Source organism: Embiotoca jacksoni, unplaced genomic scaffold (assembly GCF_022577435.1).
Source record: "Embiotoca jacksoni isolate LCO1_2020_lvr unplaced genomic scaffold, fEmbJac1.0.p SCAF_65, whole genome shotgun sequence".
Lineage (NCBI taxonomy): Eukaryota > Metazoa > Chordata > Actinopteri > Embiotocidae > Embiotoca > Embiotoca jacksoni.
In genome coordinates this window covers 567,402-594,860 of record NW_027185420.1, presented here as the reverse complement: position 1 = coordinate 594,860, position 27,459 = coordinate 567,402, and positions in this window count along the sequence as shown.

Sequence of the window (27,459 nt, the reverse complement as noted above, 5' to 3'; positions counted from 1 at the left end):
TGATGAACAAAGATATCTGAAGATGAACAAAGATATCTGATTAACTAAGATATCCATGTTCTCGTGTTTTTAACATTTTAGCTCCGTGTCATGTGTTCAAACCAAACCGGTCCAGCTAGCCGCCGCTAGGATTGTAAGTGCGTGACTATCCGTGGTGTTACGGTACGGGTGCTCGGAGCGACCAAAAAGGACCAAAAGAGACCCGACTTCACCAAATGGGTCATTTAATAGAACTATAACAAGTAGAAACTACATTATATTGCATATTATATGAAATTCAGTTCTAATTCTATATCCCATTGAGGAGGTGGAGTGATATTTTCTGGTGAGGCTGATTTGAGCACAGTTGACCAATCAGATCTCTGGTTTATATTATACTTGTTGTATGATATAAATGACAACAGTAAACCTGTAGACTTTCCTTACGACCACAGAAGTGACTCTTTTGAGTCCTGTGATTCCGACATGCTTCCCATTGCCTCACAGACCTGGTTTTCCCATGAGTCACATATACAATTGTCCCAGCCACATTTAAAAGCTGCCCCTTCACGAGGAGAATGGAACCATCTATGGATCCGTATCAGAGGAAATTGTGTCTCCTGGTAGCCGGTAGGCGTGAACGGGCTGTGTTGGTTCTGCCCTTCAGGCGAGCTGACGGTACCAGGGATGTCCACAGTGGCCCTGCTGTCAACTCATATATCCATTAGATGCCTTTTACATTCATAAAGCGAGGCGTACAGGCACACACACGAGGTGCGTGTAATAGAGAGGAGATGTGCAGCGGAGCCCAAGGACCGACGCTATAATGGAATATATTCCTCGTCCACACTTCAGTGACTCTAAGAGGGGCAATAAATAAGCAGTAATATGCATGTAGGGTAAGAAGACTTCACTTTCACACCTCTTGACCTTAAAAGAAGCGACTCAAAGTCAAAACAGCTCAGGCAATAATGAACAGGTCGATTTTTCACTAGCTTTCAATACTTAGTTATTTTTATATCATTATATATATTGTTGAAATACTGAATTTCTACCTGATTTGACAATCTTTTGATGGCATTTAACTCACTACTGGAAAAAACACAACGCCTCACACTGAACGCCAAAATCCAGGAAACAGCAGCAGCGTGGCCTTTGAACTGGCTGTTAATAGACCAATGTGAAACCTTTTCAGCTGCACAAGGTGTTTCATTAACAGTTCAGCCACGATTGTGGTGCGTATGACTGTTATACTGCAGTGGAAATGGGCTTTTTTTTGACTGCATTTACCAAGACGACATGTAAAAGTGAGGCAAGTGTTCGGTTTATATGAAAACATGGAAATTCAAAATAAAAGCCTGTGTTGTATGGAAGCCTGCAGGGGATGGTTTGGTTTCTCTTGAACTGAGGCAATAACAAATATTGGAAAAAGCATCTATTAATAATTTGGACGTTGGCGTTTGATTTGATTTCACTTGTCCATCATATGTTCCTCCTTTTCTTATGTCTTCCTCTTTGATTTATATTTGCTTATTGGTTGTCTTTGAGCCTTTTACTGAGGTAAAACTTATATAAAAGTGTAGTTTTGGTTCTTTAAAGCTTCACAATCTTGTGTTTTTCAGACTAAATTAGCCTTGTTGAGTTCTAATTTATTAAAAAAAAAACGTGGCTTGCCAAAAAAGTAAAACAGTCACATTGTGAAGCTGCACCACTCTCACCAATTTCAGTCTCAGAAATAATGACATGTCTGGCACTTGTCTCGATGGCCCCAAAGTAATAACATTACCAAAATGACCATCGCAGTCACAGTGATGAACATTATATCAGTGCAGAGTTACCATGGATATTTGTCCTACAGTGATCTAAGACAGGTTTCATGTGAGTGGAAAGAAAGCTGCCGTTCTGATCCTAGAAACGAAACCTGGCTCGAGATTATAGTCTTTGCTCCGAATCTTAAAATGTGCTCATTACCATGTCGTCTTCGATACAACTTTTATTTTTCCACTGGGAAATTTGCGATACAGCTAAATTTTCACATTTGGCTGCGGTTGTGAAAATTCTCTTGTCTGAGCTTAAGCTGAAATTGTTTCCTTCATGTGGGTTCCTGAGGAGGTTGCCAAAAACTGAAGCGGTGACGATGAGGCTGAGGGAAACCCTGCCAAGAGCTGTATTTTGATAGATAAATAAAGGTGTCATGAGCATCCTAAACATTTATCCTCTGCTGCCCTCTCCAATGAAAGGTGACATAAAGTGAAAGCAGTCGGGTGAAATGGAATGATGTTTCTGAAATGCAGTGGTTTTCCACTGGTGTAGTGCAGGCCTGTGCAGCATGCTCACAGTAGTTAATCCTCTACAGCGCTTGTGATCTGGTCATTGCCCAGAAAAAAAACTGAATCTCTATGCTGACAGTCCTATTTTCGCACCGGCAGCATAAATCCAGGTGCACAATTATTTTTGTACAGCGAAAGGAGCTTTATTCCACGCTTGGGCCGATTTGCAATTTTTTATGGATCCACTTCAGCTCAACCGCACCGAGATGGATGGAATGACAGTAAAGATGCACCGGGACGATTTTGGTGAAAAAGTATGAACAGACCTCTCCAAAACCCCACAGACAGGTTTGGTGGATGTTCTCGGATTTAATCCCACTTCCACAAATAATTAAAAGATGTTTGAGAATGCAACCTTCTGATTCAGTTAACCACGTACAAAATGAAGCTGACTTGAATTGGATGTGAATCAGGCTGTTGGAGCACGTCACGATACAGCAGCCAATCTCAGCCTTAAAAAACACTCCATTTGAATTGCAATTAAATTACACGTAAAGCCTTTTCATGAGAAACGGTTGGGCAATTTATGCACGGCAGCTTAGGTCATTTAATCCATCATTTGAAAGTATATTATTCACAGTCAAAGTTGTTTATTTATTAACACCACACAATCAGTTTATTTATTAACACAACATGTTTATTAATTAACACCACAACATAAGTTTATTAGCACCACGATAAATCGGTTATTTATTAACACAACATCGGTTTATTTATTAACATCACACCATTTAAAGGGGATGAGAGAAGCTGATTTAATTGGCCATCACTGAAGTCACCTGTCACACACCTTCTAATTATCTGTTCCTACTACTTCACCACTTCAGTGCTGCATTGAGTTTTGTTAAACCACTATTGAACCCAAACCTGATGCAGAATGTTGAGGCAGCTTTTTACAAGTGTTTCAAAAGTTTGAGCATCATTTCCTCCTGAGCTTTGTCTTCGAGCGCTCTTTTCCACCACTGAGACTCACGTGAATAATTGACACGATACAACGCTGCTCCACTCTGCTACATGAGGAAGTGAGCTGGCCCCGGGTTCCCTGTGGGTCCTCCAGCTCCTCCAGGATTTACTGCTATGTGACCTCTGCTGTGACTGCCGAGCTGTGGGAGGAATTACCATGTCTTAACTAGCCACTAGAGCTGTTGACCGATCAATATGACTTCCACCGTTGAGGAGAGGATGGAGGTCACGAGTCGGCCCGGACCCCCCACCGACACCACCATCGACAGCCCCGTCCCATCATCACACTGCGTTACCACCAGAAATAAAACAACCTCATCAGCATCCTAGAGGTCACCATGCTAACCTCTTAACACCTCCGTGTTTGACAGTCCAACTCCCCCAACCAGCACCCAACCCCTCCCCCCCCGCAGCCTCCCAGCCAAGGGCCCAATTAAAACGCTTGCTCTGCTTTGTTGCTGTTGAGAAACCGCCGTCGCTGCGGCGCCCGATCCCTCCGATAAAACACACTCCAACAGTTCGACAAGGTTCACAGGAGTGCAGAAACACGGATGGCATCATCAATTATTTATTAAAAGGTGAATATTTCACATACACTGGGAATACAGGTCGGGAGCTGTGTATGTTTGCAGGATAAATATTTAAAGATCAAGAGTGTGAAAGATAGCAGGGCGACCTCGGGGATACAGTCGGGAAGTAGGGATGAAAGGCAAACAGTGGCTGAGAGGGGAAACACGAGTCACTGCAGCAGAGACAGAAGTGTTCGCCTTCTCAATTAAACACCTTCAACTGTCCTTACATTTAGACAGGGTGGATTGAGGCGTAGTTTTCCCATTCGTTTTGGAAAAAGAAGCATTACCTCCATGTATAATTGATGATGGAGCTTTTCAAAGTAACCCCATAAAACCGCGGCTGAGGAGCGAGGCTGACATGATTGAAAGAAGGTCTAAAGTGTTTCCTCGCCTTGTTTGGCTTCGTCTCGGGTTGCGCATCACTTGATATCGGCCAGGTGTTTGGAGATTTATCTGAACGTAGTCGAGCAGATCCTCACCTTCAAACTTAATTAGAAATCAAATCGATTGGATCAAGAGCAGATGTGCTTCCCGAGGCTGCAGGTAATCTGAATGGACACAGTATTCGATGGCTTATTTGTTTAGCTTTTCACTGTGTTGCAGACGCCTTAATCCACTTCCCCTTTTAATTTAAATCTTCTGTTGTCGAGGACTGCCTGTTTGACTGTTTGAGTGCCGGCTGTTTATTCCGGAGATTATTTCTGCGCAGGTGGAGCAGGTGGGATTTATTCAGGGCATTTTTAGAGCTGCATGCAAACATAAACACACACACACACACACACACACACACACACACACACACACACAGCTTTAGTGCATGATAAGTCATTATTTACCTGCCGTAGGGCATAAAGCCCTGTGCATACTGCTGGTAAATACTCCACACCTCCAATATGCATTTCCTTTGGAAAATAACTGGAACCTTTTATGTTATTGCTGTCAGGTATACACATTATTTACTGTGAACCACACATCAAGTGGCCTTCACATCATCATTTATCTTTTAAATTAAAATTATTCATTATTTTCATAAAAATGTCACCACATTGATAGCTGTTATCTAAAGTGTTTACACATTGATCTCAATTCTGTTGGAGTTGTGTTTAGTTGAAGTAGACTACTGAATAGTTATCTAGTTTTATATTTGTTGTGGATGTTTATCACCATTCATCATTAATCACCTTAGTTTGCTTTAACTTCCTGACATCGCTGATGAAGATTAATTCAATATTTTTTTTTTGTACACAACAACACCGTCTCCAAAACAAGTTGTGTAAAATGTAAATAAAAACAGAATTGGTTTCCAGCCTTGTCCCTTGTGTTCAGAGATTTCTCCAGATTCTCTGAATCTTTTAATGATATTATGAACCGTAGACGATGAAATCCACTAATTCTTTGTAGTTTTACGTTGAGGAACATTATTCTTAGATTGTTGAACTATTTTCCAACACAGTCTTTCAGAGTGGTGAACCTCTCCCCATCTTCACTGCTGAGAGACTCTGCCTCTCTGAAATAATTTTGTTTATACCCAATCATGTTCCTGATCTGTTGCCATGGTACATGCACTACACCAGCTTCATTGCAGTTGCAGATAGTAATTTCCATTCCTAGTTTCCTGTTTTTATATAGAATACATAGTGAAGGTGTACAGTATACGTCGGCTCTATACTCGGTTTACATTTCCTGTCTCAACTTCTTTGAGACGTGTTGCTGCCATCAAATTCAAAATAAGCAGATGTTTTTCATAAAACAATAACATTTCTCCATTTCAACATTTGATATGTTGTCTTTGGTCTATTTTGAATTAAATGAGTTTTATGTGATTTGCAAATCATGGCATTCCATTTTTATTTACATTTTACACAATGTCCCAAACTTTTTTCTTGTATAAAGATTGTGTATATTTTTGTTAATAGCATCCATTGTTATAACACTTTAATTAGAGTACTTCCAATGACCTACAGTATACAGATGTTTTTCACAGTATTTCTAACTTGATGTAGTTTCTGAGCTCAACAGAAAGTAAAACAAAACAATTCATCAACTTAATGAATAAAGTCAAGGATGTACACTTTATGGTGACCCCACATTTACAATAAAAAACCCTCTCCTGTAATAAAATGCAAACTAAGCACTGGAAGGATGACAATTATCATGTTGGGCTGAGAGGATCCATCCACTGAATTACAGATGGAGAAAGTTGTGATTATGTGGCTGCTTTGCCAGATGGGTTCAGACAGCCGGCTTAAAAGCACTTGGAAACTCATTTATTCTGCAATGCATAGAATAAATGATGGCCAGGCAGATGATTCTGCACATCTGTTTCTAGATGGAGATGAGCTTTAATGTATAGAGTCTTTAGCATTTTGGAAAATGTGAAAGTGTTGAAGTGTTACTCTGCAGCTATATAGGGAGCCCACATTAGAAAGGTTGCATTTATATATTCAGTGATTTATTTTTCATGAATAATGCTTGAATGTAGTTATTTTGTCAACATGAATTTAAACGTTCTGTTCTCCTGACTTTGGCATCTCCGCTGGCATCATCTGATATCTGATACTGATAGAACTTTGTAGTTTGGCTTTCTTGAAGAAATTGTATTTTCTTGATTCCTGTTGTTCTGGTTTGAACCCTCATGTTGAAATGAACTTATTGTAAGTTGCTTTGGATAAAAGTGTCAGCTAAATGAAATGTAATGTAATCATCCACCTTCTGGTAGAGAGCGAGACGAGGTCATTAATAATAATTATAATAATTAACTTTACCTTTCTTACAAAAAATGCAGCTCACAGTGCTTTTTTATAAACCTATAATAATGAATATATTATCACCAGATGTTGTGTTATATCTTTTAATCGACTTCACTTCTTGTGAACATTACAAGTTTTGAACTGCTGTTTGCTATTAATGATCTGTTCACCTCACTGATCGGAGCTCATACAACTTCTTTTACGTCAAAAAGCTTAATGTATGGATTGTTTTCATAACACGAGTACTTGATGAAACACATCTTATTGTCAGGAGTTCAGTTTTTTCCTCCGTTTTGCCCCCGATCACCTCTCCTCCTGTGTCCCCTGTCTTTGTCTGTGGCCACGCCCCTCACCTCTCGTGGCCACGCCCCTCACCGGTCCCAGCAGATGCAGCCACTCACCTCTGATCACCACCTGCAGGTGTGCTGCATCTCCCTGATCACCTCCCCAGACTATATGTAACCTGCCCCTGCACAACTCTGGTTGTCGGTGCATTTTTGTTTAGCCACCCGTCCGTCCTCTGTCTGCTCCCCGTCCGTCTTCCGTCTGCTCCCCGTCAGTCCTGTTCCCGTTCCTGTTCCTCCGGCCTCTGTGTCTCCTGCGGATATCCCCCGTCAAAATCACCAGTCGGTGGAGTTGCCCTCCCGGCTTGGAAGATTGTTGACGCCGTCCCTTCCGCTGGTCTGCCGGCTGTCCTGTTACCCGTGTCCCCCTGGAGCTGTCGGTCGAGTTGCCCTCCCGACTGGACGTAAGTGGACACGCTCGGTGCCACCTTTTGGTTTGTAGTTTTTTGTTTGTTTTTTGGACAATAAAGACTGTATTTTTGGAACTTGAAACCTCGAGTCTGTGAGCTTGCATTTGGATCCTGGAAAAACACCCACCACATAACACTTATGGTCACAATTTACAATGTAAGCACACGTTCTCTATAGTCTCTTCACTCAGAGAACCAAGGTTACAAGTAACCACAGGTTATTTATCACTGCTTTGTATCAAAGTTTAACAAGGACAATTGTTTTTTTTAAGTAGCGGAACCAAATAGAATCTGTTAAAAACTGACCAGTAAGATTTTATAAGTTAAAAAAAGAACACGTTTAAAACTAAACATGAAAACTTTACAAAATGACAACATTAATGTCTAAACACTTTAAAGAAACAGTAACCGTATTTTGAATAATCACAAAAGGAAGGAGGAAGTGTGTCCATCTGATGAATGGGCATGAACCTGAACTTAATTTTATATTTCTGTCATCTCAACCACAAAACAAACACTAAATATGATGAAAATGAGCCAAATTTATTTCACATGTTCAGAATTCTTACGTGGACAAACTCATATAACCTCAAATTAATGACATTTTTCAGACATAAAACCTGCAAATCAGTTAAATTCCATTCAAGACACACTGCTCATATGCACCAGTGGATGTATGGGTAAATCTGAGAGGATCGACACTCACTGATGACTAAAAGGCAGCTCTGTGGATGCTTCATCAATAGTGTATCGGTGTCTGTGGAAGCATAATGAGTTTTCAGCAGCTTCCTGTAGGGACGCTCAGTGATGGAAAATCATAAGGCTCATTTAGCCATGCATGTCCCACGACACCGAAGGACCCTCATTTACATGTCACAAGGTGATCCGGAGCTCTCTATTGACCGGCCGGCCCAACGACTGATGTGTATAAATTGCGTCTGTAACAGGTATGGACGTTTGGTTTCAGGCTTGGTTACGACGCTGAATAGGTGAGCGCTAATGTGCGGTTTCATTTCTACCATTTAGAAGCGGTCTCTTCCTATTATATCGCTGAAATGAAAGTCCCTTTTCATCCTGTCAGCTCGACTTAAACTGGGCTGAAAACAGGCCAAAGTGAATCTAAAAAGGTGACATACAAATCGAGATGGATAGCGAGGACAGAGGAGTTGGCTGTCAAAGTGAAGCTCGGAGAAGCTTCTCCATCAGAGGAGGTTTTTATTTATATTCCCTTTCATTTCCAGACCATCTGTCTCAGTGACGACTCATCACCGGTCAGCGTTGGTTTAAAAATGTGGCTGTACTTCAGGTCTTCTGCTCTGATATCCACCTCCGTCCGCTCAGGCTGCCTCTGAGGAACTCTGCTGAAGGTTTGACGGGGACAGAAATAATCCCTCCGAGTCACTGTCGACAGTTATTCATGAAGCTTCCTACGTTCGACACAGACTGAGTGACATCCTTCAAAAGAGTACAATGAAACAAACAATGTGTCCTTTAGTTGAAAATAACATCACTTTGTGAGCGTATGACAACTGTCTGACGCACAAATAGAAAAAGGCTGAAGATATATTTTTGGACAAACAGGGAAAACATTTCATCTCGATTTTGAAATTCAATTTAGACTTCAGCCATCACACCTATTTATAATCCATCTGTTGATATCTATAAGAATATTGTCGGCGATGCTGAGTCGGTACTATTGGTCCCCCTAATGGCCTGGGCCTCCATGACACAGGTATTTGTGTCTCTTAACCTGTTATGATGAGCATGTGTCCTGTAAATCCCAAAAACTTAACTTAACTTCATAATATGATTAATCTAAAAAAGTATTACAAAATACACTATATATCCTCATATTATATCATATATATATATATGATGTAAGACTTTTGTTTTCCCTTTATTTGGAATCACACAACAACTCCATTTTATATGAAGGTATTTTTGCCTGTTTATTATGCAAGCAAAAAAAAAAACATGTTTTAATGCAAATTTCTCTGGCTCAAAAATCAAGTTTGTAAGTAAAAATATATGAACTGGGAAAAAATGATTTCCATTGCAAACAGATTTGCTCTGACAGTTTTATTAGTCTTGGTTACAAAATTCAGAATTTTGCTTATGAAACTAGACTTGTTGGTTGCGAAGCAAAAACCTTTGTCTGTCAATTATAACTTTTGTTTCTCAATTGAAAACATTTGTTTTCCAATTAAAAACTTTTGTTTGCCAATTAAACACTTGTTTGCCAAGGCATCTGGCTCAAGCCATTTCCTTGTAATTGCCTTTTAGACAGCTACAGCATATCAAATAAATATTACATTTTTATGTTTATAGACGTTAGATGCAGAAGTCTGAAAAGGCAGTGACATGATGTCACTTAAAGGTCTAAAAGGAAACTTAAAGGACTAAATATAGTCACCAATTATGTAAAAAGATTTACACCAAAAACTATTTACATTTGGACAAGCTCAAAAGAAATGGAAATAACTATTGGCAACATATGTTACTGCTCTTCAGGGATGTTGGTGATGTGACGGGTTCAGACAGCTGAGAACTATAATGTTCTATATGATGACCTGTAACGAACCGTGATGCCATCATGACTAATGTCTATTAAGAAAGTAATTGTGGATGTACCCTGCAAGTCACATGACCTTTCTCTAAAGCAGAGCTCTTCAACAGGAGGTCTGCGGCCCTTAGGGGGTCCTCGGAGCTACTGCAGGGGGTCGTGAAATTTTTGGTTGATTAGACAATTTTTCATATTTTTTTTCATATCCCCCCCTCCCCCCAATTTTTTTTTGTCTTTAAATACACATTAACATGAATCCAACATATTGTAGTGAATGGATAAATGGAGGCAGAAGATGTTATCTTTCAGTCAGAAATGCACATTCAGCAACACACAGGAGCTCTCAAGCTGGACCCCGGGTCACTCACAGCAGGAGACTAGCCTGGACCTGTCCCTCCAAGCCTGGACCTGTCCCTCCAACCCTGGACCTGTCCCTCCAAGCCTGGACCTGTCCCTCCAACCCTGGACCTGTCCCTCCAAGCCTGGACCTGTCCCTCCAACCCTGGACCTATCCCTTCAACCCTGGACCTGTCCCTCCAAGCCTGGACCTGTTCCTCCAAGCCTGGACCTATTAGTTCAGTATTGTATGCAAGATAACAGGTATGTTTATGTATGGCGGTGGCACTAATAGGCCATCACTCAATTTAATTTTCAGTTTTATGTTTAAAATAAAAAATGTCAATTTGAACAGCTTTTAAGCATGATTATCATGCAATTGACAGACAATGTTGATATTGGCGTTGGTATTAGTTGACAAGGTATGTTTATAAATGGCAGTGGCATGGCCACCCTACTCACTGTACCTTCCACATGCTTAAAATAAAAACATGAATATATGAACCTGTAAATTATTTGAATAGCTTAGTATTGAATGCAAATACAAGGTATGTTTATATATGACACTAGGCCCAGTTTAATATAAAACAATGTCATGAAATATATATCGTAGGGGGTCCCTGCTCCATCTCTCTATCAGTTTGAGGGTCTTTGGCCTGAAAAATGTTGAAGACCCCTGGTCTAAAGAATCTAACAAGTTACTTGTAAAGTTAATGTCAATGAGATGCTGATCTGTTGGATATTCATACCTTGTAGTTCCTAAAATATGTAAACAAGGGGACACCACAGAGTTGACATTCAGGGTTTTAAATGTGTCCCTACAACAATGAAATGGATTACTTTGAAATGTGATGCTCTCATTAGCATTATCATCAGGATTAACTGACTTGTCTTCCAGGCCATCAGGTTTAATTCTAATTGGTCTAATACTTCCCTTTATGAAAAAAAAACTTAACCTTAGATGTAATTTGTGTTTAATCCCAATTAACTAACATTAAGATGCGAACACACCAAAGTAACATGATAAATATGTTATATTATACCTGTTGATGATGAGGTTATCATTTAGTTTGGAGGCAGTTGGCATGCTTTAAGAAGCAGCAGCCAATCTTATATAAAATATAAAAAGGTACTCAGGTAAATGACAAATAATTGCAATTAAATTACACGTTAAGAGCAAACAATTCAAGAGTATTTTCATCTCCTCATCTGGTTTAGTAATCTAGCAGCTGTGTAAAACCACAGAGTGACTCTGTGTCATCTACACACTAAATTAAAGCAGCTTAGTTCATTTAATTCATGATTGGAAAGTAAATTATTCACAGTTGAAGCACCTGATGCAGTTTATTTATAAACACCACAACAGTTTATGTATTAACATACATCTGTTTATTTATTAACATACATGTGTTTATTTATTCATGTCACAACATCAGTTTTTTTGTTAACACACAACATCAGTTTATTTATTAACACCACAACATCTATTTATTTATTAACATCACAACATCAGTTTATTTGTTAAAACACAACATCAGTTTATTTATCAACACCATAACATCAGTTTATTCATCAACAACACAACATCAGTTTATTTATCAACACCATAACATCAGTTTATTCATCAACAACACAACATCGATGTATTTATTAACGCCACATCAGTTTATTTATCAACACCACATCAGTTTATTTATCAACACCACAACATCAGTTTATTTATCAACACCACAACATCAGTTTATTTATCAACACCACAACATCAGTTTATTTATCAACACCACAACATCAGTTTATTTATCAACACCACAACATCAGTTTATTTATCAACACCACAACATCAGTTTATTTATCAACACCACAACATCAACCTCCACAAGACCGAACTGCTCTTCCTTCCAGAGAAAGACTGTCCCACCCTCGACCTGACTACTACCTTCAACAACTCTGTTATCCCGACCCTGACTGATAAGAACCTCGGAGACACTCCACAGTCAACTCTCTCTTACTGCCAACATCACTGCAACAACACGTTCCTGTAGATACATGCTGCACAACATCAGGAGAATACGTCCTCTTCTCACTCAGAAGGAGGTGCAGGTTCTGGTCCGGGCTCTGGTCCAGGCTCTGGTGCAGGTTCTGGTCCAGGTTCTGGTCCAGGCTCTGGTCCAGGTTCTGGTCATCTCACGTCTGGATTACTGTAACTCCCTCCTGGCAGGTCTACCTGTTAGTACCATCTGACCTCTGCAGCTCATCCAGAATGCAGCAGCTCGACTGGTCTTTAACCTCCCGAAATTCACTCCCACTACTCCGCTCCTCCTCCTCCTCCTCCTCAGCTCCCTTCACTGGTTACCAGCAGCTGCCCGCATCCGTTTCAAAACATTGGTACTTGCATACTGTGCTACGAACAGATCGGGTCCAGTCTACATCCAGGACATGGTCCAACCCTACATCCCAGCCCCTCCCTCCACTCTGCTTCTACCAATCAGCTTGTTGCTCCTCACTGAGTTAAACTCTCTACAAAATCACAACTGTTTTCTGTCCTGACTCCTAAATGGTAGAATGAGCTCCACCGACATCAGGACAGCAGAAACTCTGTACATCTTCCACCACAAACTAAAAACACACCTCCTCCTCCTCCTCCTCCTCCTCCTTTACCTTGAACAGTAGAACTTTAGTATCTTAAAATAGAACTTACTGATAGAACTTTGTAGTTTGGCTTTCTGGAAGAAATTGTATTTTCTTGATTCCTGTTGTTCTGGTTTTGAACCCTCATGGTTGAAATGAACTTATTGTAAGTCTTTGGATAAAAGAGTCAGAAAAATGAAATGTAATGTAATGTAATAACATCAGTTTATTTATCAACACCCCAACATGTTTCTTTATTAACACCACAACACCAGTTTATTTATTCACAACATCAGTGACATTTGTAGCACATTGCTCTTCATCTGTTTTGTTAATACATTAATTGCATCTGGAGCTTTAAGTGTGAATAATTTACTTCTGTTCCTTAACATGGTTGCAGCACCTGATTTCACTATATTGGATGAGTCTTCTTTATTTACGTTGACATTCAATTAAAGCCAGTGTTTGGCGTCTATAAAACGCAAGTTTTTGTCTTCTATTATTGAACCTCTTCCTCCACTGGGCAGCGGTTCTCATAATACCAGTGAAGAGTTATTTATAATGTTATTTACCTTTTCACAGCTGATTTAACATCATCATGGTGGAGGCCGATTGTAGTACCATAAATTCAGAGATTAGAGTCTGAACCTACAGACAAGTATGTCAGTTTCCTCTCGTGTAAAGTTTGGGTTGTTGTGTCGGTCTGCTCCTTCTTCACTCATTACAAACTGAAAATAAGAAACTGCTTTGCCAAAGTGATTTTAAAGGGGATAAGAAAAGCTGATCTGATTGGCCATGATTCAAGTCAGCTTCTAATTATCTGTTCCTCCTACTTCACCACTGCCTCAGAGTTGCACCTGCGCTTGAGTTCACCAAAATGCCAAACACATTTCCACACATACTTGTTTGTGTTAGTGTACCTGCACCTGTGCCAATGCAGACAAAAATAGGGCCGTTAGTTTTGCTCCTTTGCTACACTAAACATCCCATTTTCTACCTTTCGGTAATCCTCGCCACAGTAAAAGGAAACAATATTAGCTTTGTCTGGTGCCAATTTCTGTTCTCAAATTTAACAAAAATGGTTATTCATTTTAAAAAGATTATCTGTAAATTATGGAGGAAACAGGATGTTTATCGATGGTTAGAAAAAAAGCAATTCATGTACTTTAACTCTTCTGACTAAAAGTAGAACAAAATATGTATCCTGTTGGGAACTTAGCCAATTAGAACTAATTTCCTCCTCTGACATGCTTGACAAATATGAGCCCATTCATCATGTTCGCACCACACCTGTGAGCAATTATCTCTTTGACTGTGGGATGTATGGCTGTTATTGAGCTGCCTCGCTCTCTGTGTCTTTAAAAAGTAAAGCAAAAAGAGTCATGACAGCAAGAGAGGTAATTTCTTTACGGCATCCAGCCTCCCTGCCACTGATGACCCCTGAGTATTGGGCCCGGCAGCCAGCTACAATTATCATTCAGCAGGAGTGAAGGACTCTGTTTGATATCTGCCAAGCTAATTTAGTGGGAAAGATTGAACACAGTACTTTCTCTCTTTATTTCCCCCCCTCAGACTGCGACTGACCCTGTCTACATATCGAGTCACTTTATCTCTGCTACAGAATATATATGCATTCAGAGAACAGATGAAAAACACTCATACAGTTGTTTACCTGACTGTACCTTCATCCAGATAACACCGGCCCACTCGTTTTTCCACGAAAGCTGCGGGACCTTTGTGGGTTGCTGTCATTGTGATATTACTGTTTGCTGTGCAGCTTTTAATGCACAGCTGAAAGCAAAAGTTTGGGCACCTTTGGTAAATTGCAGTTTGTTCATTTTTGGAATGAAAATAAGCGAATGTAAACCCTCCTACAAAAGCACATTAAAATGAGCAATTCCTCAGATGCTGATGTCGCTTTTTATTAATGCGATAAAAGATTATTATAATAATACCTACAGAGTTTGCAATGAGGTCGCAGGAAAGGTTTCCTTCTGAGAACTCTTGCATGTGGACCCTGTTTGTGCATCAACACTGGACAAAAAAAACTTCGTCATACAAGTGTTTTGCTCTGTCTTTCCTTATAATAGTAATAATAATAATAATACCTACTGCAGACATGCAAATCTCGTAAGGTCCTTCACTTTAGACGACCTCCAATCAACATGTCCTGACTTTCACCCATCTTTTTTGGAACCCATTGCAGCGGTGTTTTTTGGAAATATAAACAAGGCTGAAACAGTAAAACTCCATTATGCTCAAAACAATGGCTCATCAGGGTGTCTTTTATCTTTACTTAACCATAACCAGCCAATCTGTTGGGACGGAGGATTCTGCACCTCGTGTACAACAAACGCTGACACCAAGAGCAAATGTAGGAAGGGGAGTGCTAGGAAGGTGTAACTTCTGTCTGGGTTATTTGACATAAAGTTGTATATAAAAGAGTTCGTAGCTTCAGGTCTGTAAAATGGTTCTGATGCAGAAGTGTCTTCAGCTGCAATACCAGCGAGTGCCACTAGAGGTCGGCTCCAAAAAGCCTCCGGCTCCATAGACTCCCATTCAACTTCTCTCATCAAATCCAAAGTGAATAAAATGTGTCCATCAGTTATCTCGGTGTTGTTAGCTAAAGTCACTCCTTCTTATTAGTTTTCTGGAGGTCCATCTGAAAATAATCCCTCATTCATTAGAAAAGAAGATTCAAGAAGACCTGTTTTTGGGGGCGTGTCTGTTTGATTGACAGGCCTGTGGTGCAGTCAGGTTACAGTTATCGGTGGGCGGGACGTAGTATCGTCAGGTTTCCAATCAGATCGGTCAGATCCACCACTGGCTCCTCCCCCAGCTCGTCCAAATATGGTCACTTCCTGCTCCAAACCGCTCCGAACTAACAAGATGGTGACGGACAGAATCTGAACTGGAGGATTCATAATGTTCACAAACCAACAATGACATCACTGATGGTTGATGACATCACTGATGGTTGCCACTTGCCATAACTTAAATTTGTATTGAACATCAACATAGAGAAGAAGGAGATATAGAATATCCCATCCAAAGTGTGGGCATTAGATGTAAATAACATGTTTTAGTCTGGCATTAGGGTTGGGGGAACTTTAACGATATCCTACTCTGAACCAGGTTGAAGACTAAAGAATATTTCAGATATCCAGTTGTACTTCTGCAGTGCTTTCAATACAACTGAGCCACTAAAGACAATCCTGATTCCTGGTGCATCTCTATCATGTTAATCCTTTGTCTGTGATCAAAACCATTGGTGCTACTATTGCACCTTCCTCCGAAGCACATTAATCATTTCTGCATCACTCACCCTGACTGCCGCTGCATCCGAAATGACGGAGGAGCCCAATATCGCAGTCGCAACTAAACTCTCCTTCAGTGCCTGCTGCACCTAAACTGACATTAGCTATGAATAATTCAGATGCAATATCTTTTCAAAGGAGTAGTTTAAAAATCAAGCACATCCTCTGTAAACAAATGGCAAAAGAGAGTTTGCATCACAGCAAAGTTAGCACCTTAGCAAGTCCAGTGTTCCCATAATTCTTCACAGAGTTTGATAGAAGCCTAATCTTTGCACACAAGCTTGTGGTCCTTTAAAGATTATAAAGGCCTCTACTTACAAACTCACCGTGAAGTTCTGGACATGTTTAAAAGGTTTGGACTTAATTGCTGCAAATGAACAAATTCACACCCCGGGCTGACTGATTATTGAGGGTGAAATCTCAGCTTTGCTCTCTTTTATCTGGCTCTGAAAAGGGAAGAAGAAAGAGATGTGTGTGCGTGTCTACGGGTGGTGGCTTATTAAAATACAAAATAAAAAGCCCTTTTTCCCACTTAGGAAGCTGCAAATGGATCGTGGGGAAAGTGAGAAGTGTTGACCAAAAGACCAATTTAACCAAGGAGAGCCTGCGATAACAAGGTCAGCCATCACACTGGGGGCAGCGCGCTGTGAAACAGCCTAATATTGTGTTTGCTGCACTCAGTACAGCTAAATCATGTCAAAGCAGGCCAGGATTGGTTGTCAGCGCCACTTTGTACCCGATGATATCATTATTTAGGGGTATTATTGGGTGTAACGTTAACCGGCGGGCTGTAACCCAGCACAGCAGCAGGACCTGGAGCTGCAGGTAAAAGGGATCTCTGACACACAAACACACATATACAGTTTATTACTGCATATGTTGTGTTAAAGAAATGAATACTGGTGAAAAACATATTCAATCTCTTTATATAGTTTGAACCCTGGAATCTATGGAGACCCAAAGTGATCAATAGCAGTTAAATACTAAATAAATACTAAAGAAAAGGGGGGGGAAATAGGAAATTATTATAATATACTGTGTAAAATGGCAGTGACTTGTAATCTTTTCATATATTTTTCAAAATGTAATGAATATATTGGAATTTTTTCTTAATTATATTGTTTTTGTAATTTCTTATTTATTTAGAAATCTAATAGTTAACTTTTGGTCTGCATTAATTCAAATAATGTACCAAAGCATCTGATATTGCAGAAAAATATCCACGTGTAATGACCACCACATTATTAATGCTTTATGGTTCTGTTACAACACTCTTCAGGTTTGGGAAAGACGGTAGTCGGTTTTAACAGAAAAGGTCCTCAGTGACTTGAGACACGATGCGTTAATTTATATTTCACTAAAACCACCATCTTTCCCAAAACTTAACCTCCTGTTGAATCTAATTGTTGACAAAAATGCTGCCTCTGAATATCAGGTGGCCAGAAGTTCAATTGCACTTACACATCATTCTGTTGCAAAAACAGAAGAGTAATTTCTGGGAGACATTTGTTGGACACCATTTAGCTCCTGCTAATAAAACATTCTCCTCACTCTTCCATCCATGTATCTCTTGAGCACTTCCTGTCTTATGTGACCAACATGAGCAAACCTATTTTTAACTGCTTATCTTGTTGTCCGCTCATTTTAAATTCAAGTACCGTTCCAGGCTGAAAAAAAGAGATGAGCAGTCAGTGCTGAACTTCATGTCTTTAGGCTGGAGACATGAATCAGTGTCTGTCATTAAAATCACAAGAAAGCAACGTAAAAACTCAAAGTCACCAAAAGACAAGAGGCAGGAATATCTTCAGGCGTCGTATTCCTCTACAGACACTTTGGGAAATGTTGACGTATTTTGAACTAATGATCAATAATCAATGTAATTCTTTGCATAGAGATGAATGTGCAAGATAGGTTGCGCGTGATTTAACCCTGAGGATAAATACCAAAAAGCACTAAATAAGCGTCCCAGTGGTGTCGACAGTGTCGGTCGGTTTATCTCCTGACATCATGCTGTATCTGTAAGTATATGGAGTATATAGATTGATTTATCCATCATATAAACATGATATTAACTCAAATTAAAGCCTTTCCAACAGTCGTCATGTGATGCAGCATGTAATATCATCGATTTATAAGCATCGGGAAAAAGAATCTGTTGCCGCGGGATCATTGCGAGCGTCAAAGCTAATTCTCAACAGCAAACAGGGCGAAGATTTATGTACACACTCGCCTGTTCTTATATTGTGACAAGGAGAGGGATGACCCGGCGCATATCTGCTTCACTTTTAGTGCTTGATAGATGGAGCCGTCCAAACGTGACTGTACCCGGCTTCATCTTCAGGAAGGACTGCCTGAACTTTATATACCATCCATATTGACAGTGCTGACTTATTGAAAATGTAGAAAAAGGCCCATCGCCCTCTTCCTACGGAGGGTACTCAACAGAGGTTTACGATGACCTTTGGCTGGTGCTCGATCAGGTGCAGAGGATTTATGAGGCCAGAATATGATCCCACATGTCTCTCATTTGTTTCTTAGGAGGTTGGGAGTCTTAACTGTAATTACATTCAATAAAGTAATAACTTGGATCATGTTGAAAGATCATGCAGTAAAATGATATTGATTGGTTTTGAGGCCATCTGTGTGGATTTTAAATGTCAGATGTATTGCTCCCATTACATGAAGCATACGAACCAGGAGCAACTGGTCTTATTCAGACACAAGTCACTCCAAAACATGGGACCAAACGCGAGCCAGAATTACAGCTCATGTCAAACTTGACCTTCAGTTGACCTCATTGATTTCATGGAAAGCTACAAACTTGGGATTTGTTTTTGTTCCTCAGGCTTCTCTTCAAATGTAATGTATGAATAAATGAGTCTGGGTACGCTCCGTAGGAAACACCTGTGTCGTAATCCGCAACGGATTAACCGACTAGATATTGGCAGGGGTGTAGCGCCATTTCTTGAAGTGCTGGAGCTCGAATATGTCTATTGATTTAACTTAATAAAGTCAAGAGAAAATAATTCTGATACTTTCATCAGTAGTTCTGGATTATTGATCTTAAGTGTGATTATCTGACTTCAGTGCAAACATGTCATAATAAAAGCCTTTTCAAGAAATGGTGGGTTTCTGTCTAATACAATGCTAGACGGCTTTTAATTAGAAATAACACAGGAAGTGATGAGTTTGTGTTACTGCATAATGCAGCGCAAATTGCAGAGGATCAAAGAAAGGCATTAGGTTGATGTCGTGGATTAATGAATACACCTTGAATGTAATTATAACTGATTTGTTTTTGTTGGCTTTCTTCTTTGGAGCTACAAACACTCAAAACATGGAAATAAATTTCAACCAGATCAAGAAAACTGGACATTTTATTTCCTCCCTTGTAGAAACATTTTTTTTGGAGTGTCGTTCTGGACGTTGGGTTAATTTTGAAATGTTTGGAGCAGCTTTAACCAATCAGTTTATGGTCAAATTTTGTAAGATGTTACAAGGATCAAAGGAACTGCATTAGACTGGTTCAAATCCTACTTATCAGATAGATTCCAGTTTGTCCATGTCCATGCCTTCTTGAGTATTTAGTTGAGATAGAGGGAGAGGAGATGAGCACAATGTTCTCTGGATGGAACTAAATCTCTCCAGCATTCTTAAGATTACATTTTCTACTTCCTGTATGTGGTGGAATTTGTACCAGTTTGAACAAGTGTAATATTGCAATTATACAACAAGTTACCATAAAATATGTAATTATGTAATTGTTCTGAGCGACCAAAAAGCACTAAAAGAGACCCGACTTCACCAAATGGGTCATTTAATAGAACTATAACAAGTAGAAACTACATTATATTACACGTTATATGAAATGCAATTCTAATTATATATTTCTATTGAGAAGGTGGAGTGATATTTCTAGTGATGAGCAGGGTGTGATGTCATGATTATTTGTTCCAAATTTACAGTTGACCAATCAGATCTCTGGGGCGGAGCAACTGGTTGTATAATTGAACAGTAAATATGCTTCGGGTATTCATGTTTCCCTGAAAAGGAATCCAATTCTTTAGCCCAACCTTCAGGCCAAAATGTCCACAAACAAAATACCAAAATCAAATCATCAAACTAGCAATAAAGTTACTGAGCATGTACAGCACAAGCTCCCAGAGGATGAACTTTGTTCATTTTGGGTACTTCCTTCATTTTGATAACAATTACTTTTGTTGCCATTCCTCCCCTTGATGGCATGAACCTATCATTTTAAAAAACATTTACTTCATCTTCAGGGTAGCTACATTTTTAGCCCCACAACTGGTAAAGCTGTGAAAGAATAACAATACTGCAACCAACTTTGAAATTGATGTGGCCATGTTGTCTGATGTCATTCGGAGAAGAGCGTCACCTCTGTCCTTTGTCTGAGATTTCCTGTTCTCAGACGATGTGCTTTAAAAAAAGGAACTCTGCACATCTGTTCCAGGTGCCAAAGAGGTGCTTAGTGAACTCTGTTGGAAGTGGTGTTGCTGCCTTCCCAACTGTTTAATTAGACCAGCAGATGTGACTGTGATCCCCCACGGACTAACAGCCATCACCCAGCGGGGGCACACAAACTGTCGTCTGATCAGACCCATGAAGAGGTGATCTGACTTCTCTTGAGTTCATCACCTCCGGTACTCTTTAAGAGAGGCGTTTCCAAATGGCAACAACGTTTCCACGCATATTACAGGCTCTTATAAAACAGGAAATTACCAGATGAATCGTAGATTTCTTGAATTATGTTAATTACTGTGATTATCTTCCACTCCTGCTAATGGAATATTACAGAGGGATTTTTTTTGCATTGGGTGCAGAGGTCATAGTGATTCATTTCATCCCTACAAAATCCTGCCTCTGTTAAACAACTACAGGCACTTAAATTTCTCCAAGACAAACATACCTTCGGTGGCGACGTTATTACCTTTTTGTGGTGTAAATCGAATGCAGCTCAGCCTGAGTGATGGACCGCAGCAAGACAAATCTCCGTCCTCTGAAAAGTGCTGACTTTAAGGCAAAAAATGGTAATAGATTCTTAAAGTGAGGGGCTATTACTGGGGCAGCATGCAAATGACGGGTGAAGAAATAATCTACAAGGTGTTATTGAGCCCTTGGTTTAAGGAGGAAGGGAAGGCCTCTCTCCATTCCCCCGCCGAAGCACCATAATGTGTGCCTTGTAATTAGATATTGATTTGCTTTGTCAATGAGTATTTCAAACTAGTGTCCTCCTCCTGAAGAGAAGGAGATGCATAAAAGTCTGAATGCATCTTGTTAGGACTGAAAGGTAATATCTTCATACAGGTGTGAGATTGCTACAGTGCCGAGTGAATAATGAACCGAAGAGCGGCCGGTAATTGGGTGGCAGGGAAGTAATAGTTTCAATGACCTTGGAGTTACCTTTAGATTCAAATGCTTTTATTGAATGGCAAATATTTTCCAGGCTTTTAGTGTTAGATGGTTAGGATTTCATTATTTAATTACATAGATGTATATGTTATAACTATTCACTTGCAGGAAAAGTGCAGACATTTCATTGATTACGATCCAAAAATGAAAGGTAGAATTCTGATTACATTGGTTGGTTTATGATTTCCACCAGGTGAGTGGCATTGAAGGGATTTTCTCTGTTAAGCAGAAGACATGGCTTCAGGTGAATTAGATCAGATTACTGATGTGTTTTCGGCCATGCCACTAGCGTGCCTCTGGGGTTGTCAGTTGGCCAATTACTTTGGAATCAAAATGTCTCGACAAATAGTGGATGGATTGCAATGAAATTTTGTAGAAAATGAATTTTCTTTCGACGATGCACCATTGGGAGGTTGAAGTACTTTGGGGAAACAGGCACACTGATATTTCATAACCTGGCCAATATGCCAGAGATATCCAGTAAAAAAAACTCTTAGTATTTGACTGAACCAGTCAAATCTTCCTTGAATTGGCAGAATATGTGGTACAGCCATTCACGGGTTTTCCCAGACCAATCCCAATGACTTTGATGATCCACTAATCTGTAGATGGAGCCCCAGCAGGTTATTGAAACTACATCGACTGCATACAATCACAATCGCCATAGGTTGATACCTCTGTACACTCCCAAAATGCATCATATGTGAACTACCTAGATTTTTTTTTTCAGGTTTTTTAATGATTACTATTTCCCAAACAGCACTTACACAAAGTAGGTGCTTGAAGTGCTCACATCCTCCTCTATGTTCCTGTTGAATTGGGGAAATGGAGGGTGGAGGATGGACGATGGAGGATGGAGCCGGAGATTGACAGGCGGATCGGTGCGGCTGCAGCAGTACAACAGGCACTGCACCAGACCGTGTTGGTGAAAAGGGAGCTGATTCAGAAGGCGAAGCTTTCGATTTACCGGTCGATCTATGTTCCGACTCTCACCGATGGTCACGGCTCTGGATCGTCACCGGAAGAACGAGGTCGCGGCTACAAGCGGCTGAAATGAGTTTCCTCTGTAGGGTGGCCGGGCTCAGCCTTAGAGATGGTAGAGAGAGGGAGGAGCTCGGACATCAGGAGGGAACTTGGAGTTGAAGCGCCTCCCTCTGGAGGTTTACCGGACGCCTTCCTCTGGAGGTTTACCGGGCGCCTCCCTCTGGAGGTTTACCGGACGCCTTCCTCTGGAGGTTTACCGGGCGCCTCCCTCTGGAGGTTTACCGGCACGCCCAACTGGCAGGAGACCCAGAACATCTGGAGGATCATATCTCCCACCTGGCCTGGGAATGCCTCGGATCCTCCAGGATGAGCTGGAAGATGTTGAGAGGGAAGTCTGGGTCAGCTTGCTCGGCCTGCTGCCACCGCGACCTGATGGAGAACATGGAGATGGACTTGGGAAACCTACTTTACTTGCTTCAAAGACCCAATTGTAGCCTTTTGAAAACAGGCATCAATGTTAATATACATTTATATATATAAGTATGGGTACCTAGTCTAGGATTTCTATATAAACACCTGAAAATACATACAGAAATGGAACAATAAAGTTTTGTGACTGATGTATTTAATAACTGAAGTGAAAGTTCTGAGAGCAAAAAGTGTCAGCGTGTGTTTAGTTGCCGGGACAATGCACACAGACCTCAACAAAATCAGAAAACACTTTTCTCGTATGGCGACTTTTTTCTCGTTCGCATTTATTACAAACTGAAATGTCTACAAAAAAATACAACTTTACTGTTGTTTCCATTAGAGCACCTTCAAAGCGACAGTTGCAGACATTTATGCACAAGGAACAATAACAGTTCCTTTATTAATTTGTTATAAATTGAATGATATCCCTGACAGAGAGACTAACAGCTAATGACAATACGAAGTCTACTTAGATCCTCTTCAGGTGAGGACTCATTAAATTATTGTTCCACTATTTGGTTTTGAGACAAACTTGACCTCATTGATTAAGTTATTGTACATGCAATTCACTCCAACAGTCCAGCAGTCAGAACCATTCAGTTTAAACTGTGGAACCTGCCAGGGGTGTCCTCTGAATCCCATGCTCTTAAATCTGGTCATCGAACCACTCACTACAGCCTTCGGTAGCTGTAAGAACATGTCAGGCACTTGGAGGTACTAGAGACGGAGCACAAGTTCTCTCTATACACTGATGATCTTTTGCTGTTTGTCTCAAATCTGAGTCTCTCTCAACCTTTCACTCTGTCACTGCTCAGTATATTTGGTCAGTTCTCAAGCCAGTGCAAATTAAATATTCACAAAAGCGAGATATTCTCCAATATAAACCTATTCAAGGAGAATTTGATCTGTATGTCAAACCAAACTACACACTCTGTCAACATCTCTCATTCGGCCTATCAGCACACTCAAAATGACCTTCCAACATCAATTCTTGTACCTTTTTCAGGCCTACAGCTTTTTAACTCAAAGGTTTTTACAACCAAACTTGACTCAGTTATTTAAAGTTATATATGGCAGGGTAAGAAAATTCTACCCTCCCCCAAAGAGTGTACATGGTTGGGCTACAATCCGTATACCCACCAAAATAAACTCAAGTTTTGTCTTTAAATGGAAGCCCTTGCATTGTAGTAATCTGACAGTACGTGCAGTCTGAGGAGGAGGCTTTGTTCAGCACCAGTGTTAAATCATTTAAAATTATATTTCCAAAAAAGAGAGATTTATTGTGTCACTACAGGATCAAAACATGTTTCTTTCCCTCGCTGAGCCGTGTTGTGCACTCTGTGAATAAAACATAATTAACATGAAGAAGGCCTGAAAGAAAGAAATCATCCTAAATTGTGCCATTATCTGCTGTTCCCGCTGATCTGAGTTTCCCAGATAGATTTTTGGATAAGTAATCAGAGGCCGATATCAACGCGTTTGAATATTAAATCTCTGATTCATGGGCCAGCTCATGGTAACCTCCACCCCCCCCCCCCCGTCAAAGTGCAGTCAGGGCTCCAGCTGAACGGGCTCATCTGTCAGTAGTTTGATTGGCTTCTACCTGCTTAAACTGATGCATCTGTCCTATAAAACGAAACAGGCGGCCAAGGCTCTACCTGGGTGATTTAGGCAGGCGCTGAGTCAGCAACCTGTCCATCTTGATGGCTTTGGGCGGCTGAAACTTAAAGAATGAGGGCCTCTTTTCCAAATACAGCGGCAGGTTCATTACACTTTTTTTTTTTACAGATTAGCATTTTTTAGAGCATCTCATTGATGTTGCAATATTAAAAACAATACAAAATTTTAATGCATGCTGGTTTTACAGATATTTGACCAAATCCATTATTTTGTTTTTAATTGTGCCACATGCTCTTTACATGCATGCTTTTTAAAGGGAAAACATGCAATACAGCACAATTTTCTCCCAAAATGTACACATTCATAAGAGCCAAATCAGAAGTATGTTTTGTGTTGATTCATCCTTGAAGATAATATGAGAAGGTAATTTAATAAATTTAAAATGTGATTGGTGGCTATATATTGTATTTTTGTTGCTTAGGGACAGCCCATATAATCACTGCAGATGTGCAATATAGAGCCACGTGACCAAGATAAGATGAAAGTCGGTTGCTTGATTACCTGGTGAAAAAGAGTGGACAAAAAAAAGGTTTTGACTGTACAATTTGCAACTTTTTGTTGATAAAGATAGGTGGAATATTTCCTGAATGTTGGATGTCGTCTCAGAAAGAGAGAAGCTCTGAGGGATGTACAAATGAATGGATGTTTATGCCTGAATGTGGAAAATAAATTGGAAAGGATCTATGCCTTGGGTTTTTAGACTTTACATTTTTACATGTCAAGACTATTAATCTGCTAATCTAAAGAAGTTGCAATTACTTGGAATTGCTCTTACAACATTATTTACTTAGCTTTTGTCCAGACTCAACCTATTTACTTTTTGGGGGTTTTCTTTATTGTTTGTTTGTCTGTTTTTGCAGGTTTTGGAGTTCATGTTTATTTGATTTGATTTTAAGGTGCATGTTTCAAACCTGATTACAGATATTTTTGTAAGACATGCAGACTTGTTACACTTCCAGCAGATGTTCAGCAGCAAATAATTTGAACAAAGTAGCATCACTTTCCATCTGGACAGTGATTCTTTATGGCTTTCAGCCAAACTAAAATTGTATTAACCTTACCTCTAAACACTCGCTACCCGCTCCACCCAAACCCAATTTACTCAGCAGCTTTAAATGACTTTTATTGGATGATAAACTCCTCTGCATGGCGAACACAGGCGGGCTGGAGAAGTCTGTCTCCTTACCAGAATCAATACAAAAACTATTTGATTCATGTGTGAGTAAATAGGTTAAATTATATAAATCAAATGTGTATTGAGAAGTTAACAGCTGCTACATTAGAGGTTAACATCACTAATCTTTCAAATCTTGAGGTGCTTTGTGGTTTTATTGTCCGTCTTCCTCTCGTGTCTAACCTTGCGTCCTTGTAAAGACTCTCACCCTTCCCCACAGCACATGTTGTACTTCATCCTCCATCCCTCTTCTCCCCCCTCCTTCATCTCTCCCCCCCCCCCCGCCCCCCCACTCCACCCTCCCCAGCCAGGCTTTTACTCCTATGTCACCCCTCCGCCCTGTCTGCATCAATACTAAGCCCTTCATGTGATCCTTGGTTGGTTCAATAATGCTGCTCTTTTGGGTCGAGGCCCTTCCAGAGTCCTTCCCTGGCAAATAAGATATTGAGGGGACAAATTAAAATGCCGCTGTGATTGTCTATAGACTCTGCTGCAGTAGGTTTGTGCCGAGGTCTCTGAGGGGATGAATGTACAGCAGGGGCTGGCTGTGAGAGAGAGTGACCATGAATGGAGAAAAAAAGATCCACATGGAGGGATTTTGTCTTTAAAAAGTGTTTCCTTTCTGCTGTGTACAAATGTCATTTAAGTGCATTGTCAATTGTGTCCATTCTGTTAATGCAACAAAAAAACACCCTTCTTTGCCTCAATCATTATCCTGAACTCTAACAGTAAAGACATCCCTGCTGCACTAACACTGTACACTGCATTTAACTAACTTCATCAAATCTGGAGTATCAAACAGAACAGAAGTACGGCGCATAATAACCAGTCATCATCAGGATTATGTTTATGTTTGAGTCCAGTTTTATGATTTTATATTCCAGAATAAAAAGAATGAAAAAAGTCGGGATGCATTCAAATAATATGAATGTCCTGTATATTCTCACAAAAAGTGAAATAAAGAGGAAAAACATTTAAAAGGTTGTTCAGCAACGTGTTGATCTTGCCAGTTTTTCAGTGGATTCAGAAGCGCAGGTGCGCTGGTGGAGCGAGTAGGTGGGGTTAAACGTGGTTGGTTTTTGGTGAACACAAGCTCAGGTGCAACTCTAGCACAGTGGGCAAGTAGGAGGAATAGATAATTGGAAGGTGTGTCACGGCTGACGTCAATCATGGCCAATCAAATCAGCTCCTCTCCTCCCCTTTAAAACCGTTGTGGTGCAGCGTATTGTCAGTTTCTAACGACTGAAGAAGGAGCAGACCGACACCGTCAACTGGCAAAAATTAAATGTCAAAATTAACAAAGAACATTCATTCAATACAGTGAAATCAGGAACAAAGTTAAGGAGTCAGCAGAAGTAAATGATTCAAACTTAAAGCTCCCGATGCAACTCATTTATTAACAACACTGCTGAAGAGCAATGTGCTGCAAACGCCACTGATGTCGTGTGTTAATAAATAAAGCACATGAATGTGAATAATTTAGTTTCCCAATAGCTGACAATCGAAAATGTCATCGTCGCATCTG